This window comes from Planococcus citri, chromosome 3 (assembly GCF_950023065.1).
Source record: "Planococcus citri chromosome 3, ihPlaCitr1.1, whole genome shotgun sequence".
In the NCBI taxonomy this organism is placed as follows: Eukaryota; Metazoa; Arthropoda; class Insecta; order Hemiptera; family Pseudococcidae; genus Planococcus; species Planococcus citri.
In genome coordinates, this window is record NC_088679.1 from 26,715,781 (window position 1) to 26,734,747 (window position 18,967).

General features: G+C 35.3%; 1 protein-coding gene across 9 annotated transcripts in view; it reads left to right on the forward strand.

Annotated features, from left to right (window-relative positions):
* tutl (turtle) overlaps positions 1-18,967 on the forward strand; it is a 327,343-nt gene that overhangs the window by 2,629 nt on the left and 305,747 nt on the right. Inside the window, exon 1 of one of the 9 annotated variants that reach the window (XM_065357959.1) lies at positions 14,875-15,099. The exons of the other annotated variants lie outside the window; for them this stretch is intronic. The gene's annotated coding sequence lies outside the window, so the exon portion shown is untranslated. Of the gene's footprint in view, positions 1-14,874; positions 15,100-18,967 lie in introns of those variants that run through there. 9 annotated transcript variants of the gene reach the window in all.

Here is an 18,967-nt window from a genome sequence, read left to right on the forward strand (position 1 = left end):
GAGGGTTCCCTTTTAAGTATTATTCAATGTTCAGGGCTCATACTCGATTAATTTGGCTACTTTTTCAAAATTTTAATGTTTCCCTTCGCTTATTATAGCCAAAAAATTTTGATTTTTGGTAAAATTGTCTACGTCTCGCTTTTTGTTGATGTTTTTCAAAAAAAATTACTTTTTATACCAAGAAGTTGCAGAAAAGTTTCACTTTTTCTACCAAGAAGTTGCAAAAAAGTTTCACTTTTTCGACAAAAATGGCAGAAAGTAACATTTTTCGCCAAAAATTTCCAAAACGTTTTGCTTGTGGCCAAAAATGGACAAAAATTCTTGCATTTACCAATTTGCTCTAAAAAAATGCATAAATTGCCAAAAATTACTAACAATTGTCGTTTCTTTTTTTTTTTGCAAAAAATTCAATTTTTTTCAAAAGTTGCTTTTTGCTGAATTTGCCAAAAAAAAAATAATGAAAAGATCTGCCTATTGCTAAAATTATCTAGTGTCTGCCCTTCTGCTAGAAGTTGTCCAAAATTTTCTCAATTTTACATTCATAAAACATTGCCAAAAAAATCTTGCTCTCTGGCTTTACAGTTTTCTGACAAAAATTTTGAAAAAATTTGATTTTTTGCCAGTAATCACCAAAGAGTTATTTTTTTACATTTTCTAATGAAATTTTCTAGCTTTCTTGAGATTTTTTCTACATTAAGTTGTTGGTTGCTTTTTCAAACTCTGTTGATGAAAGTTAGCTCTCTTTTTTTGGAAAAAATTGAGTACGAGCCCTGAATTTTTCCCATATTTAGCTACTCAATTTTCCCCCAGTATTTGAATCACTTTCATATTGCAGAGTATTGTTTTCCTCAAAATTTTCCTACTGCTTTTTCGATATCTTACGTGAGGTATAATAAGAAACAATTATACCAAACTCCATGTCTCAATTAACCTCGACTAGGGTCCTTTAGTCACAAGATTCACTCAAGTGTAAAAAGAATCTCGTCTCAATTTTGAGTGGATTTTCTAGATGTTTCCTCACAAGTGAGCGGATATCAAATTCTGCTGATGTCTCTAGTAGAATTTCGAAAATGGATTTCCCATTTCATTTATGTTACAAAATGACCATTTTGAAATGAAAAAATATGTATTTTTTTTCAAAAACGTTTATCCAAATTGGGAAGCAGGTATCTATTGACAAAATTCTGAAGAAAAAAAATGCTTGGTATGTTGACTTGCCAGCTTTTCTTCACTCGATAATTTTTCCTATGTAAAAAAATTATCACTATCCTAGAATTTGGACGAAAATTGGTAATGAAGTTTCCTTTGAGTGGGAAATGTATCCAAAAAACTTTTGAGCTCCCTGGCCATTCAGGGGCTGAACTAGGGATCTTCAAAGTAGGTATGGTCCATTTTTGAAAAAACCTTAGTTTTTTTGCCAGTGTTAGGTAATGTAACCAGTGCAGACCCTCGGTCATCCCGTCTTAGAAGTTGCAATTTGAGTTTTTGCGAACATCTCTGAGACCCATTGAAGTCAAAATTCAAGAATACTTTTATTAGCCCTCCTCTTGTACCAAGCACTTGAATCATTTCTTAACAATTTTACAGCACTTTTCTACACTTGAATGAATTTTTTCTAGCAAAATGCTAATGCTGGATTCTTGTTTAGCAGGTTAGAATACATTACCTCACTTTTTACGATAATTTCGATAAAATTTTCAAAAATTGATTTTTTCACTCATAAAAATTCAAGAGTAAAAAAAAAAGTGAATTTGGACAATTTGATCGAAATGATCGTGAAAAGTGTGATTATCGGGATATTTTGACTTGCTGAGAACGAATTTAGCATTATTTTTGTGGGAAAGGAATTTTTTAAGAGTGGAAAAGTGCTATACAGAAATCGTAATTTTTACGATCCGCCATTTCTCAAGTGCTCGGCAAATGGCTAAAAATGGTCTTGAATTTTGAAGTCAATAATTGAGAGATGTTCAGAAACTCGAATCGAAATTTTCAAGGGGTGGGATGTGACTGAGGGACTGCACAATAATAGATTATACTACTCAAAAGTGCAGGCAAAAAACAGCATTTTTTCAAAACTGGCCTTACATTGAGGTCTCCGGACTCGGTTCCCTGAATGGCTAGGGAGTTGAAAAAATTTTCAAGTAGTCTCCCACTCAAAGTAAATTTCCTCACCAATTTTCCTCCAAATCTAGAATAGATTTCTTTTCACTCCACCCTAAACTACATGCATTGAACGTAACGACCCTTTGTACGCGTGTATGCCCGCGTTCAACTTATATTCACTATTTCAGGCATAATAATATCGTACCCGACAGTTAAACCTCGAGAAAACTCGCAGGTATTTAAAAGCCCAATATAAGAGGTAAATCTACCTATACTTACATTAGAGGTACCTAACATAACGTAACATTCTCACGCTTATCGATAAAGTTTAACTTGTACGTAATGTATTGGAATTCATTACCGAAGATTTATTACCATTCGTAGGGTAATAATTCTCTAATATTCGTGTTTGTTGGGACGATAATGTTACCGATGGACGGCACCAGCGGCATCGGTATCGGCACCGGTACCGCCAACAGTTAATTAACAACTACCAGGTCGCGTAAACACGTGCCAGTTTATTATAATCATTACATACGAGATGGGTAATTACACGATAATTCAACAGCTGATACTATACACATGTTGTATACAGCCTCGTGTTAGGTACTATTTGTGAAACTTCACTATTCTCAGGTTTGGGGTTGAATGAGACCAGCAGGGAATCCTTTTTACATCCCTTCGACCTAAAAAAAAAACGTACAAAAAATGAAATGAAAGGCTTATACTTTACTATTATATGAGTCTGTAGGTATCTGAGTACGAACGAGTTTTGGAGGGAAGTTGACGATGAATGAAACGATTATTTTAGAATGGTCATGGACGTGTGTATTGAAAACTCGAGGTACAATACGTAGTACGAGACCCAGACTCACTTCGTGAGTTTTACTTCGCGTGAAATAATGTATTAAATAGGGAAATTCTTAAAGTATACCTAATGCATTTAGAATATTACATAATTTTGTAACATCATAGACGAGATGAAATCATGCAATAGTTTATTAGCTTCGAACATATTTTTACAATAGTCTGAACTATCTATGTACAGTGTTGCCACAATAATTCATCCATCAGCGAACAGATGATTGCACGTAGCACGATGTTCGCGGTATTTGGCTGGCTTATGTAATGTAAAATTATATAAAAATTGGAAAATCATCCGAATAATTCTGAATATCATATAATTCATAGTAAGCTAACCAAATTGGTTGGTTGATGACTTTTCTACTCTATTTTCTGAGAAATTGAAATATTGAACTGCCCCTCCCCCCCCGAATAATCTAAAAATGTCTGAAGGAGTTGAAAAATGCTGAAAATTGACGTGTCAAATTTCGACCCTCTCCTCCCCCTTCTGCCCAAAAAATCGCGAATAGTACATTCGAACATAGTTTTTCTCCATTTCTTTTCCTTTATAAATCGTTAACAATATTTATTGTTTTGATGCTCTTATCTCAGAACTTACCTGCTGATTTGAATGACAAATTTCCGTCTCTCTTGTCCCCTCCCCTCCCCTTCCTGTTCGATTTGAGTCAAAAAATGTGTAGAATAATTGGTATGATACTTAGCCGATGAAAATACGAGAATGTTGTATGCTCATTTTCCCATCCAATATCCGTTTTAGTCGCATTTATCTTTACGAGTCTGCAATCAAGTGCATTTCTTTCGTTTCATATACTCGTAGCATCTCACGTTTTGAAACCTGCACGATTTTTATCTCGATTAACGAACGAGTTCGGTCCAGTATGGTTCTCGAGTTCACTTTGAAAGTACGTATAAAAGTACGTACATACTACATAGTCCAAGTCCACTCCCAACTAAGTATTACTTTTCGTGTAGGTATGGTATATTATCTAATCACCTAAGAAATCGAAACCCATTCATCGATCGCCCATATTGGATTTAATAAATGTGCCCTGCTCGCTGGTTCAAAACATAGGCTGTTTATCGATACAGACGATAGTAAAAATAAAATAAAAAATGGGAGAAGGAAGGAGAAAACGAATACTTAGCGGCGACGTACTCGTACATATAAGTCAATTTATTAAAATACCACCGGCTCATCTTTCCCTAAATACCATTATATGTACGAGGAGTAAGAGTAGGAGGAGGAGGAAGGGTTGTCTTTGGCCCGCACACACTGCAGCGTACAGAACACTAATTCGTATACCAAGACGATATGGTATACTATACGTGCACAGGCCTTATAATAAACTCGATTCCAAGTTATAAATGTGAGTAGAGTGTACTACATAGCTGTAACATACGGTGGGTATACATAAGGTTCATGCTCTAATATAGCCAAATACCTACGTATAATATTGCCTCGCCAGCTTATTACCTTATTTCATAGAAGTATACTGAAATTTATTACCAAAGTCTGAGGTTGGCTCGCTGCAGTGTTCCTATATTACGAGTAAAAGTACATTATAATGGAATCGCGTGCTGATATGCTATAGGGTTGTTGGTACGTTTTGCTTTAGCTTCGAAAAGATGATTCGTGTGAGAGGAGGAGGTGGAGGAGAAGTTTAGGTGTACAGACTTGCAGCGTTTATCTGCTTTAATTTGTCGACGAAGTTACTTCTCGACGATAAGAAGTAAACTGTGTAGAGGGATAAATTGACCTGAATTTTTGCATGTTTTGAAAGGTGACGTTAGTCTTTATTATAATGCATATTTATGCCCAAGATGTTCCAACAAACTTGAGCAATTTTTCAAATTAGCCCATAACCTATCGGAAAAAAACAAAAAATATGAAAAATAACCCCTCTCTTTTCCAATTTCACTATTTGATCAGTAACTACATGAAATTAATTGACAACCCAGTTGGTAACCCGAGCTCTCTGTTTCACCCTGGCACATTGTAAAAAGGTGTAAAAAGAGTACCCAATTACCAGTACCCATACCTACTGTATAAATATTCTCATTTCTCTCTCCTTCGTTAACTCTTCAACTGGAGACATCTCTTTTGGAAACGACAACTGATTAAATTTCTTGCTCGAATTGTTCGCTTTGAACGCGTGAAATTGTTCTAAATTAAGCGTTACCTATGTTAATTAATGCGTAAGAAATTAACTCTTGTTTCCTTAGTCGCCTTCGAAGCTGGAATGTGTGTCTCTCTCCCTCCCTCCCTCCCTCACTCGCTCATTCTCTTCTGTCAATTGGCGTCATCATCGTCATCTGTCTTCAGTTTATCTATGTACCTATACCGAAGTTTCGAATTTCTTTCGTCGTTGCTTCAACGTTGTTATCTGATTTCCATCTGGTATTCAATCAGTCATCTTCTAGTTCTAATGTACGTAGTTACAGTTTACACACCGGATTCGCGGAAAAATGAATAGCTGGAATGATTTTTTATCGCTATCGTGCTAATATTTGTTCCCACCTACGCGAAGAGGTAAAAATTCGATGAGTTGTGATTCTAACTAGTACATAGTGTTGTCTTACAGGCAAACTGAACACATTAAGAGGAATTTTTCCAGTAAAAAATTTAGTATTGGAATGAGAATGACTAATACCTGTATAAAAACGTGATATATTTGTTAAACGTGTGGTAAGGCGTGTTTTGGACGCGAATGACTATAAAAAATCAATTCCGAAATAGGCATCAACGCTTCAACAGGTCAGTGAAATGATATGTTGTACAAAAATAGGTATACTCGTAGATGGTTGATGCCTGCAAAAACTCGGTGCTGGATAGAATTGATTTTTTGACAAAAATTGAAAGGGAATTAGGTGTCTCCCTTCCCCCTATCCTCAAATGCGCAATTTGAGTCGAAACTTACCATTCAATTTGAAACTCGATCCCTCATGTAGTCTTTTACAGACCTGCGCAGAGGGAGGGGAGGGAAAAGAGGGAGTTTCCTCCGTACATACTTTTTTGAGGGCCGCGTCTGGCACTTCTAGCATTTTCAAACTGGTTGATTAATTTGATTGATTGATCGATGGATTTCAATTTCTCAATAAATCAGTCAATTGAAAATTTTTATACATTTTGAGTGGATCAGTCGATTGAGAATTAGTCTTTTTTTGAAAAAATCAATCGTTAATTTTTCCATTTAAGTAAGTATATTATTCATTTCCAAATACGAATCAATTAGTCACATTCTGAAATTGTATTTACCTATTTTATCGATTCAATTTTTTGAACATGATTCATTATTAGCCAACCTAGGTGGTATTGTGAATACTGAAGATGGTCTGGTCTGGGTCTGGGTGATTTTTATTTCTGTTGCAGGATTTCAATGACAAGTTCATCTGAAGCAAAATTTTGAGAGATATGAATGATTTGAACGATTTCTCGAATTTTAATGCGAGTTCCTTTAAACTCTTCTCATTTTGACTCAAAAAATTGAGTTCGATAATTCCTGCGTCGCGATGGTATTTTTTCGTAGTCTTTTTGCTCTGTCAAGGTTAGTCTGTTATGCAATCTATAAACTCTTACTTTTTTCCCCCTAATTGATTAAATCGTTCGTTTAATTGTATTAATAACGCGGAAAACCGGTCTGCCAACGTTATGTTGATAATAATTTCGATTTCGATACTTTGATACACTGGCGCGCGATCAATCGGCTTCTGTTTCCATGTTTTGAAACCGGGTGGGCGATTTGTGTGGTAGAGTTTTTTTTTTTTTTTTACAAATGGATTAGCGAACAAGATTTATTATTACGATGTGTTGGTGTAATGTTCATTGAAAACGAATCGTAAACAATTGAATTACTTAATTATTAATTCGAGAGGAAGAACTATTATAGTGATTTTTGTATTCATCGTACGTATACGAGTTCGTCGTTTCTTCGAACTGGTTTTGAACGACGTTTTTATTGGAAATTGAAAAATTTGTATTGAAATAGAAAACTAGGTAGGAATACTGAAATCGTTCAGATTTTTTTTCTCTTTTTTTTACGATAAAATTAGATTTTTTATTTGAGTTTTCAGGTTTTGTTATTCGTATAGTGGTAGGTAGTTTTTCATTCCGTCTATGCATTTTCCAGTTGAAAATGAATGGAAAAAAAACCGGAAACATTGTTCTAAAATTTAAGGAAACTGGCTCGATATTTTTTCCCCTGAATGACAAAATCCATAGGTGTCTCATTAACTGCATTAGGTGCTGTTCATGCGAAGGTAGCAAACTAGCAATGTTGTATCAATTATTTATCTAATCCATCTGCTTATTTGTTTTGCTGCAGATGGCTAATTATTTATAGAACTATAGAATGCAGATACCTTTTTGTTCATGTACCTTTCGATTTTATTTGCATTTTCTTGCACTTAAAATGTTGTTGATAATGTGCATACAATTTCAAATATCTACCTAATTTACTCGTATTTTCACACTCGAGCGAACGCATGCATTTATTTTGTATATTTTTTAAGCCGTAAGTGAAGATGGTGGAGTTCGACTTTATTACGTCTACGGTCACTTGAACTTTGTCTCACTTTTTTTTAGCCACAGTAACAGCAACCCTATTAGAGAAGTCTTTCACGCTCGAAACAGCGCGGTTATTTTTATTCATTTGAATAATTCATAAAGCTGCATAACGGCTTGCCAATTAACTATGTTATAATGTATTGTGGGTACGAACGTACATAGGTATAAGTGAACGTGTATGTTGGTTCGGTATCTGTATCTTATGCGATATAAGTAACCTTATGTAGGTATATTTTGTACATGAAGATACACAATTTTCATTCTAATTGAGTTTCTGGTGATTCGTATGGAAACCAACCCGTATAAAAATCTAATTTTTTGTCCAAAAATACGTAATAATATAAGATAGGCCATCAGGTGTAGCGACGTAAACAGCAAGTTCTATAACTGGGTGTCATTGAAAAAAAAAAAAATGTTTTGTAATTACGTAAGTTGCCTGTTTGTTAAATTTTAAGCACAAATTCCAGTTGATAAAAACATAATCTCCATTCCAATCATCTTCGAAAAAATGACGTTGTGCAGCATCATTTTTTCGCTCACAAGAGAACCTCGTCAACTCGTCACGTCTTCTGATTTGGCTTATGAAAGGCTCACTAAAAGTTCATGTTACGCACATCTCAGAATCAAATTTTCAGCTGCCAAACGAATTTTGGCGAATTTTTGAAAAAGGTTGAAATTGCACATTTATACTGACAAGATTATCATTAAAATTGTATCTAAACCACAAGTTGAGAATCTGAAATTTGGTTTGGAAACTGAAGTCGATCTCCCGAATTGATTGCGACCATTTTCGGGATGATCCGGATCCTCCAGCAAAAATGAGTTTTTCTCCAGCGAACTGGAATCGCTCCAGAAATCGCTGTAATCAATTTCGGCTGCTGAAAATTTGGTTCTGAGGTGACGGTGACATGAACTTTCAACGAGTCAAATTTCAGCCAAATTGGAGGTGACGAGTTGGCAAAGTTCCCTTGATAATATCTTGGAAGGGGGAGGGGGTGTCGAGCTCAAATTTGGCTCGCTGGAACGGCATGCCTCCTAAATCTCGAGAGCAAATTATGAGCTGCTGAAGTTGATTTTTGAAATTTTTGGTGAATTTTTAAACCCCTTAATTTATGGAAAAAATAAATTTCCGAGCAGAACAGGAAACTGAAGAGTCGAATTCAAAAAAATAGTGGATAAGTATTTGAAGCAACAACACTAAATTCGTGAAAATGTTTTGAGATTTTTTTTCACTTATGAAAAAATTGTAAGACTGAAGAGGGGTTGAAGGATCGTACGAGTAAGTATCAAAATAAGCAGTGGATATCCAAACGTCAATGTGTCTCATGTCATTTTCGAATTTTTATTATTTTGACCATGTTTGAAAGTATTGGTTGGTAAATCAGATGAATAATTGATTTGAAAAATCCAGCTCATATTCGAAAACTTTTCTTCAAGTTCAAAATAATTAAAAACAAAAAAATCATCATGCAGACTTTTAACTGTTTTTTTTTTTTTTTTGAATTTTGATCAAATTTGAAAAGAATGCAACAAATGTATCATTTTTTAAGCAACCATTGCGTACCTAGGCATGGTTTTCGTTTTGGGTTCTTGAAATCTTATTAGAGGGGAATTCCCCCCCCCCACCACCGAATTTAGAACAAAATTGAAAAAGTAAATGAGTCGTGTGATGTATCGCTTGTTATGTTTTCAATGACGCAAAGTTCAAAGATCAACTCATTTTTGAGGTACATTCTCCCCCTCTCCTCCTATGATCCCTCGAAAGCTAGAACTACCATTTATTTTTGGGCCAAAACTCCTCCAAAGACAGTCTCCGACAGCTCTATTGGCTACATGAACGCCCAAGATAGCGCTGAGCTCAAATTCACCCTCAATTTTTTGTTACACTTACAACCATTTTCTCCTCCACTGCCCTGCAGCTGAAATTATTTTCAAAAAGAAGAAAAATAACGTAATTTCAGTATGAAGTGAGTTTGGAAGAAATACTAGTAATGTTTGATGATTAATGAGAGGTAGGTATACACGGAAATTTGAGACTTTTCTCATAGATTTCATTAGATTATGCTACATTTTTCACCTGAACTGTTTTTTTTCTTCCTTATAAAAATGAATCGCATTTGGAAAATCATGAAAAAGCTCGATTTTGGAAGATTGACGTAAAAAATAAAGACGACAGTTGTCCAAAAAAAAGTTCGTGTGAGCTCGTTCTCATTCCTCGATCATTTTCCCAACAAATTTCGCAACAGTACATGAATTCGTAACCTTGAAAGAAATTGCATTCCCAAAGTCTAATTTTTTTCCTTTTTATCGCGTCGTTGTGCAAACTTCTTTTCAATTCAAGTGAAATGGAAGAAAAAACAACAAAAACAAAGAAAACGCCGGAACGCTGTATAGAAAGAATCGAAGGCGAAGAAGTACAAGGCAGGGCGGAGCTGAGTAGTGAAAAGTCGCGAATTACTGCACAGGGTAAGGATGAGATGAAAAGAATAGGTCATTGGGGGTGGTTAAAACACCAAAGTAAGCATTCGCAAAGTGAAAACGTGAACTGTAATTGCGCAAAAGGAAAGAGAAAAAAATGTAAAAGAGAGCAAAAAAGTTGGAATGACGACGACAACGAAGCGTTGTATGAACTGTAAACAATGTTGACAAAATCTAGAGAAAATGAAAGAATGAAAATGAAACATGAAAAAACTCCAGAAAAATAGTTAGGAGGCGAGAGTGGAGGGGGAGGGGGCTACAGAAGTATTCGTCGTTGTACTAGGTAGGTAGGTACAGCCGAAAACTCGATATTATTTAAATTGAAAGCGAATGGGAAAGTGGAGGAATTTGCTGAATGCCTGTGAGTGCGCGAGAAAGAGACAGAAAGAAATGCAGAACGGACGACGACTCTTTCTGGGAAAGAAAAGTTTTTCGTAAAACCGAGTTAAAGTTGTAAAAGTTGAATAAAAAACGAGTAATACTTTTAGGCGTGTACTGTATACGCAGTGTACATCTACCGTCGAATTATGTACAGTCACAAGGCCCCGGGTACGTGAAAGTTTTATACATTTTTATCCCCGTACACCCTGTAGCATTCTTTTCGTCCTTTGGTATTCCTCCGCTCGCGTTACCCTACCTGGCCAGCTTTCGTTGCTCTGCTTCTCTGTGAATCGGAGTCTTTGTGCTTCGAATAAAATGAATTGATTACAAATGCATAGTTATTATGGTAAAAGGCAGTTGAAAGTAGACCTTAAGGGTCAAAGAAAGGAAAATTACTTTTCGGTATTAGGTACTTTGGTCTGTACCTGTAGGGAGGGCTGCTTAGTTAATCACCTTATCTGTTTCGTTTCAACCGTCCTATTTTTCCCTTCAAATATCGTTATTTATGGCGATAAAATTATCTCGATCGAATTCGAGAAATTAATTGAAAATTATGCCTACGAACGTGCGGAGAAAAATCCATATCTAACCGGCTTCATCTTGAGTTAACTTAACTTGTTGTATAGGGTGTTCCATAAAACACGACGACGGGTGTGGGCTTTGGGTTTGAATATTTGATACTCGAAGGTATTGGAATCACACTACTGAAAATTGAATTGAAATTGACGATTTCAGATCTTAAATAATTTTCAACGTGGAATTCGATTTTTTGGTCGTTTTTTTTCTCTCGTCTGGATGAAAATTAATGTTGAGACGACATCTTGTAAGCTTACATCGAGTACGTATACTGTGAGACTCTATGTACTTGGATCCTTTTTATCCTAAAGATAAGCTAAAAGGTGGTACATACAACGCTACCATCCTCTCAAGATAATCAGCTTAGGTATTACCAAGACGAGTCGACGATTAGATAATGTACATAGATGTGAGCTACAGCACGTATTCCCATCAGTAACAGTCGATAATTAACCGCCTCTCTTTTCAAAGCTTTTGGAGTCTAAAAAGGGTATAGAAGGAGAAGAGCAGCATGAAGAAAAGCGTGTAAAAAGTGCCAAGCTCATTCTATCAGGCTGCTGACCCCTGCGGCCCTCCGGCCTCCAGCCTTGGTGTTTTTCTCGCCACATCGCATCGCGTCGCCGCTCATCAATATGGGAATTATTCGAGGCGCGATATTACTATTCAGCAAAGCGAACGCTCGGTGAAAGGCTATTCATTTTCGGATGTGGAGCTACGAAGGGGACGGGGAGAGGTTCGCGAACGCGTTTTCTTCGCACAAATGGTTTACATAAAGAAACAAATTTCAAGCCGCCGCGCGTACAACGAGCCTTGTCCCCTCGAGCCCTGTGCCTTGCTCTCGTCCTAGGAAAAACATCCTTTCGAATTACGTAAACGTGAGCTTTTTACCGATGAGAATTTTCGACTCGGCGGCGGCGTCGGGCGACATTTTTCCAAACGCGTAGAGGTCGATTCGATCCTCTCCGGCGGCGTGTTTTCGGTGAACGGAAAGTAAAGCAAGTTTGTTGTGCTTTTGTTGTATGCGAACAGGCTTGAAAGCTTATAAATAGGGTTATTTTTTCGACAAACTGACTGCGAGAGGTGATTTTTTAACTGAAAAGGGTACGCAAATTTACTTACTATCCGAGTAGGTACCGAGGGGAAGTTGCTCGAGTTAATTTTCGTAGTTTTTATACGGTGCAATGTTTGTCAGAGTGAAAGTTGAATTTGTGGTACTGATTAGAATTAGCTGATTCGATGCATCAATAACTTGAATTTGTTAATTTAAATTCGATAACTAATCAATTTTGTATGTATTTTTTTGTTTCAGGTGAGTACTAATTTTCATCCGGATTCCGGATTCTCCTTTGTGATTGTGCTGGTGAATGAGTAAGTTATGTTTTACTATTAAGAAAGAAGCTCTCCATAATTGGATTTCGATCATCTACTTTCAAATCTGATCAAATCTAATGAGCGTGTAACGAGAAAATTTTAATTGAATAGCCAATGATGTGAAAAGAAATTTCATACTTCATTGAAATGAATGTTCATTTGTACCCTATTTTGTTCAGCGAATCCTGATTTTTCGATTTTATCGTGTTTCTAGTACGAAAAGAAAAGACTAGAGAAAAAGACGTGATAAAATAGCATTTTTTTTTTGTATTTTTGAAGTACTTACTATTGGAACAGTCTATAAGCTTGAAGTTATCGCTTAAGCTGTGTGGTGATTTCGATGCAATGTTGAAAAGAAAGAAAAAATGAATATGGGTGGATTGAAGGATTACAGGATTTGAAGCTACGTTTCTATTGAAAACTTGAAATTTAAGGTCTAAAATAAATGACCAGAATTTCTTTTATCAATGCCGGTGACCATCATAACTACGTACGTATTTGATAAGTAATATTTTGATATACGAGTATTATTCGTGGCATTCTCCCAGGTCATCAAAATATAATTCCGTACATTTCAGAAAAATTTCCCTTTCAAAAATCCGTACAAATCCGTAGACTTTTTTCCCTCAAAAAACGCTAAAAATGGAAGGGTCTTGAAAAAATCATCAAATCAAATGTTGCAGGATGCTGAAAATAACGTACCTACACCATCAAATTTGGTGGCGAAAATGTGATTTTTTGGCTGTTGATTGCTCACAATATGATCAAGCCAATGTTTAAAACGTGAAAAAAAATGATTTTTGGGAATTTCCCTCTTTAAAAACGTTGACTGTAGTGAGATTTTTAAACAAATCCGGTCAACATGTCCATTTTGCATTTTTATTTTTTAAAGCACAAATAAATATGAAGCTGAATATTTCATTGAAAAAAGAAATGTTCAATATTCAATTTTTTAAAATTTAAATATTTCTATCATCAAAACGGATGTGCTATCTTCGCAAATTCTGTATAACTGTGAATTTTTGCTCGTGAGAGGGAGCAGAGCAAATAAAAAATGCAAGCTTAAATTTCAAACTGTCACGGTTGCTTTAAATTTCAAAATTCAAAGTTTTCAAACCAGACCAAAAAAAAAATGAAAAAATAATGTAAAAAATAAACGCGATCTACGAATCTCCGTTCAGGTTCATTTTCGTTCTTTTGTTTGATATCAGGTTCCCTTCCCTTCCCTTCCCTTCCCTTCAGAATAATTATTCAGATCATGTTCCGATGCGCATGCGCGTTGTTTAGGACGATTACAACGTTCGTTGTTGCTGGTTGCCCAGTCGTCCCTTGGCTCCTTGTCCTTGATCTTACTGTGAGTGACAAAAATATTCGGAATCACGGTTATTGTTATTTCAAAGCAAGAAATTTCGTGAAAAAATGTATCAAAATGGAAACTGAAAACGGCATGTTGTAGCCCATTGTTTCCTCTTCAAGAATCATCATTCAACTTTCGTTTTAATCCCCTACATCAAACGTGAGAAATTTTCAAACTAAAACGGATGAAAAAAATAAGTTACAAAAATATTCGGACTCGTGTAAAACTCCCATAAGAAGATGAGGTGAATTTTCCATTTTCTTCAGATTGAAGGGACTGGTTCATTGATCGGATCGGTTTGACCACATATTCCATAATTTAATGTACTTTCTGAACATACTATGGCGTTAAATTTGTTCCTAGATCTTTTGAAAGCTCTAGAGGTATGGTGCGAAAAAAAAATAAAATATTCTCACATTGAAACACATGTATTTTTTAGTCGTTTTTGGTTTAATTTTTTCGCACCATACCTCTAGAGCTTTCAAAAAATCTGGGAGCAAACTTAACGCCATAATATGTTCAGAAAGTATATTAAATTATGGAATATGTGGTCAAACCAATCCGATCAATGAACCGGTTCCTACAATCTGAAGAAAATGGAAAATTCACCTCATCTTCTTATGGGAGTTTTACACGAGTCCGAATATTTTTGTAACTTATTTTTTTCATCCGTTTTAGTTTGAAAATTTCTCACGTTTGATGTAGGGTATTAAAACGAAAGTTGAATGATGATTCTTGAAGAGGAAACAATGGGCTACAACATGCAGTTTTCAGTTTCCATTTTGATACATTTTTTCACGAAATTTCTTGCTTTGAAATAACAATAACCGTGATTCCGAATATTTTTGTGACACACAGTATATCCGGTTATTCTGGTAAGGAACTTTCTGGTTGTCACTTAGTCTGTGTGTGAGTTTGTTCTACTTTGTCATTTTCTTCTTACGTTGTGTGACGAAATGAAAGTGTTTTTGTTTTCATGTTTTAAAAGGTTCGATTTTTTCATCGTAATGAAGTATTGCGCTCAATAAAACTTATCTCGAATTTGCAAACTATTTCTCGCATTCGAAACGTTTACGTGTAGTGGTGTAGTTTTATCTTTTATCTTATCGAGAAATCCAGTTTTGTTCGGTTATAAGGGATATGGCAGCCATCTTCTTTTACGTTTTCGGCTAACAAAGCAGTGAAAGCACAGCGCTTCATTTCGGTATCGTGTATTGCTTACAGTACGAGTGTTTCTTCGTGCAGTGCAACTTTTTGTATTGAAATTAGAAATAATATTGTCTTATTCGTGAAAATTTTCGTTTTCGGTATATTGTATTAGTTAGTACCAGTGTTAGCAGCATAAATGAAACCAGCTTTTGATTGTCCTGAATGAATTATTACCTACTCCGTCTTGAAGATCATGGTAAGCGCTTTCGATTTATCGAATTCAAATTTACATACCTACTGGTTTGACATTTTCAGTCAATATACTAGATTTATTGTGTGTTGTGCTTATAACAAAATCGGCGCGATAATCTTGAATTGACGTTGAAGTAAATTTATTGAAATAATTTGAAGGAAGTTGAAAAGTGTACAAAAAAAGCTGGAGTGCTGGCCATTTTAGTGAATTTTTTCAGCTATAAGAGAGCTTGAATCTGGTCATGGTGGAAAATTATAAATGTTTTTGAAGAATGCTCAACTCTCCAAGTATTCACTTTGAATAGATTTCTTGAATTTAAGGTCTGAAATTCACTGTGTGTACTCGTATTGCGTTCGCGTGGCATTTCGAATATGTCATACTCAATTTCGTCTGTATTAAGTACTTACAAGGGAACTACCTGAACCGGCAGAAACGAAAATGAACGAATCAAAGCTAGATCGAAAGGGGACCACCTCAGGACCCCAAATCCAAAATTTCAAGTGCTAAAGTTGATTTCTCGATTTTTGATGAATTTTTGAAAATTGAAAAATCCGAAAAATTATCAATTAAGTAATACCAAAAATAGAAAATATTGATGAAAAATGGAATTTTCTCGGGAAGTGGTTCAGATGGCGTCCCCAACTCATTTACGACTATCGAAATTTGTAAAACCTCAATTCCAATCATTCTGGAGCCTCCAGCGACTTTTTATCATTTCTCCAGAAACTTGAAATTGCTTTGGAAAGGCTAAAAATCAACTTTAGCACAAATAACTTCATTTGGGGACTATGTGGGTCGCCTTTAACCATTTTTTGCGGTTGTCGCGAAAATCGGCGTTTGCCGGGGAATGTTTAACATTTTCAAATATTGTCAGTTTTTCCAGTGGCCAAAAATACACATCTGAACCGGCAGACGCCGATTTTCGCGACAACCGCAAAAAATGATTAAAGGCAACCCACATAGTCCCCAAATAAAGTTATTTGTGCTAAAGTTGATTTTTAGCCGTTCCACAGCAATTTCAAGTTTCTGGAGAAATGATAAAAAATCGCTGGAAGTTCCAGAATGGTCGAAATGGAGGTTTTACCTATTCGGAACGTCGAAAATAGGTCAGAGCTCGATTTCGGATAGGTAGCATCGCAAAAGATGGAATATTTAACATTTTCAAATTTTGTCATTTTCTCCAGTGGCCAAAAATACACATCTGAACCGGCAGACGCCGATTTTCGCAACAACCGCAAAAAATGGTTAAAGGCAACCCACATAGTCCCCAAATGAAGTTATTTGTGCTAAAGTTTATTTTTAGCCGTTCCAAAGCAATTTCAAGTTTCTGGAGAAATGATAAAAAGTCGCTGGAGGCTCCAGAATGATTGGAATTGAGGTTTTACAAATTTCGATAGTCGTAAATGAGTTGAGGACGCCATCTGAACCACTTCCCGAGAAAATTCCATTTTTCATCAACATTTTCTATTTTTGGTATTAATTGATAATTTTTCGGATTTTTCAATTTTCAAAAATTCACCAAAAATCGAGAAATCAACTTTAGCACTTGAAATTTTGGATTTGGGGTCCTGAGGCGGTCCCCTTTCGATCTAGTTTTGATTTGTTCATTTTCGTTTCTGCCGGTTCAGGTAGTTCCCTTGTTAGATACTTTGAGTATTTGCATTATTTAGGCTTAGACTCAAGAAGTACACGATTGTAATTTGGTTAAGTTATTACCTATTAAGTATTTGGTGATGTGCTCTGCAAATATTTTGCATGGTTTTGACGACCATTGGCCGCCATTTTAACTTTTCGCGTAGTCACGTAGGCGTGCGTTGCTACTTTCACAACGTGCCAACTTTCAAATTTTCTTTTGTTCGAAATCGCAAAGCTGTCAAGTGTCAACCTTGGTGCGTTCATAGACGTTACTTAAGGGGATATTCTCAATACATGGTAGTATATCTGTTCGCCTGCCAAACTTCAACCACATAATTCAGAGCCATTTGTGCATAGAATGGCTTCAAATTTGGTATATACGTTTTTCAAGACATTTTGAACAATCCTGTGCATGCATTTGTCGATACGTTGAGTAGTTTTCGAAAAAATACGATTTAATGAAATGTTGAACTTTTTGAGAGAAAATCCAACATTTTTGAAACTGTATTTTTTGAAAAACTATTCAACGTATTGTCAAATGCATGCACAGGATTGTTCAAAATGTCTTGAAAAACATGTATTTCAAATTTAAGCCCATTCCATGCATCCGCGGCTCTAAATTATAACATTGAAGTTCTCCCATAAGACCAATGTAAATTAAGGCATTTTGGTTATGCAATGGTGTATTGAGAATATCCCCTTAAGGGTCACTTGGCTAAGTGGTGAATTATAAAGCAATTTTTCCCGGCGTGACTGAATTATTGAAATTTTGTTTATTGTTAAATTGAGAGATTGGACTCCGAAGTATGAGAAAAATTGAATCAAAATTCACTACTTAGTCAAGTATACCTTAAGTAACGTCTATGAATACGGCTCTAATGAGGTAGGAGCTAGGTAGTGTTTTTTTTGACAGCTGTGAAAAAGTTAGTGATCGTTTTATTTTAGTGCTTTTTAAAAATCTTGGTATACTTTTAGTGTTTTTTCAATGAAATGCTGTCTGTATGAGCTTTTTTCAATTGAATTTTCACGAATTCGTTGGCAAAATTATCAAATTCGTCAAAAAAAATGGGTATTATAAAAAATATTCTTTTTTTTCATATTTGTGGAGTTTTTGACATCGATTCAGTAAACGTGTTGACTGTTGAACTTTAACCATAGAACGAACTGTTTTTCCTATAAATTGTAAAAATGGGATACACCCACCTAAATAGTTGAAGAGTGATTGGATCGTCCTATATTTACATTATTAATAGTTAAATCATATCTTTATGAATCTGAACTTCTGAAACATTCTCTTTTTGACTCATCTACATACGTGTATGTTGAATACTGAACAAAACAAACTAAAAATTTATATAATAAGAAATGTAATTTCTTGTCCTAATTCTTTATCAATCACCATCCTGGATAGACGTGAACAAACTGTTCTTTTTCATCTTGGATTAAAGGAGTATTCATTTATGGCATTTTGGTTTGATGAATGTCGCAGAAATAACGAAGATGTTTAAGGTGTCTAAAGATTGATATTTTCTAATCAAATATTGGACAGAGTTACTATTACTATTGCTGGAAATCAAAACAGCATTAACATATGGGTATTTATTACTTTATTGGATCATTATTTTTCGTTTTCTCCTTGAGGGTAACATTATAATAAACCATCGAATGTTTGATGTCTCTGCAAATTGAATAATCTAGGACATGAACCAAGGCCATTGTTGATACGATTATTTGAAAGTTGTATAAGTATTTCTTGGGAAAGTCGTCTATCAAGAAAGCAAAACATGTTGAAAAAGCAATGAAAAATTGTATGTACCAAGTACTAACTTCAGAATTTTGTATTGTTGAATATTCATCTTCTTATACTCTGATTTTCCAGTTACCAGTTGAATGTAGTCAGAGTTAGATTGATATTTCTTCAAAGTGAAAATGTAATTTTTCAATGTCGCTTCTCTTCTACAGCTGTATCATTTGATGACAAGAAATCAGTGATTGATCGTTTTGTACATTTTTATTAGCCAAAATTTTTTGTAGGAATGACTTTTATCAACTTTTTCTCATGACCATTGATTGATTGGTGATTTGTCTCTACCATCACAATGGAGTTTGGTATCTACTCTTATCCATAATCTGTTTGCCTCGTCTCTTCGTTCTCCAATAGATATCTGCCAATTTCTATGAACAAATGACCCGAAAAATTGTAACCACTAAACATGAGTACAGCTTGAGAAAATTA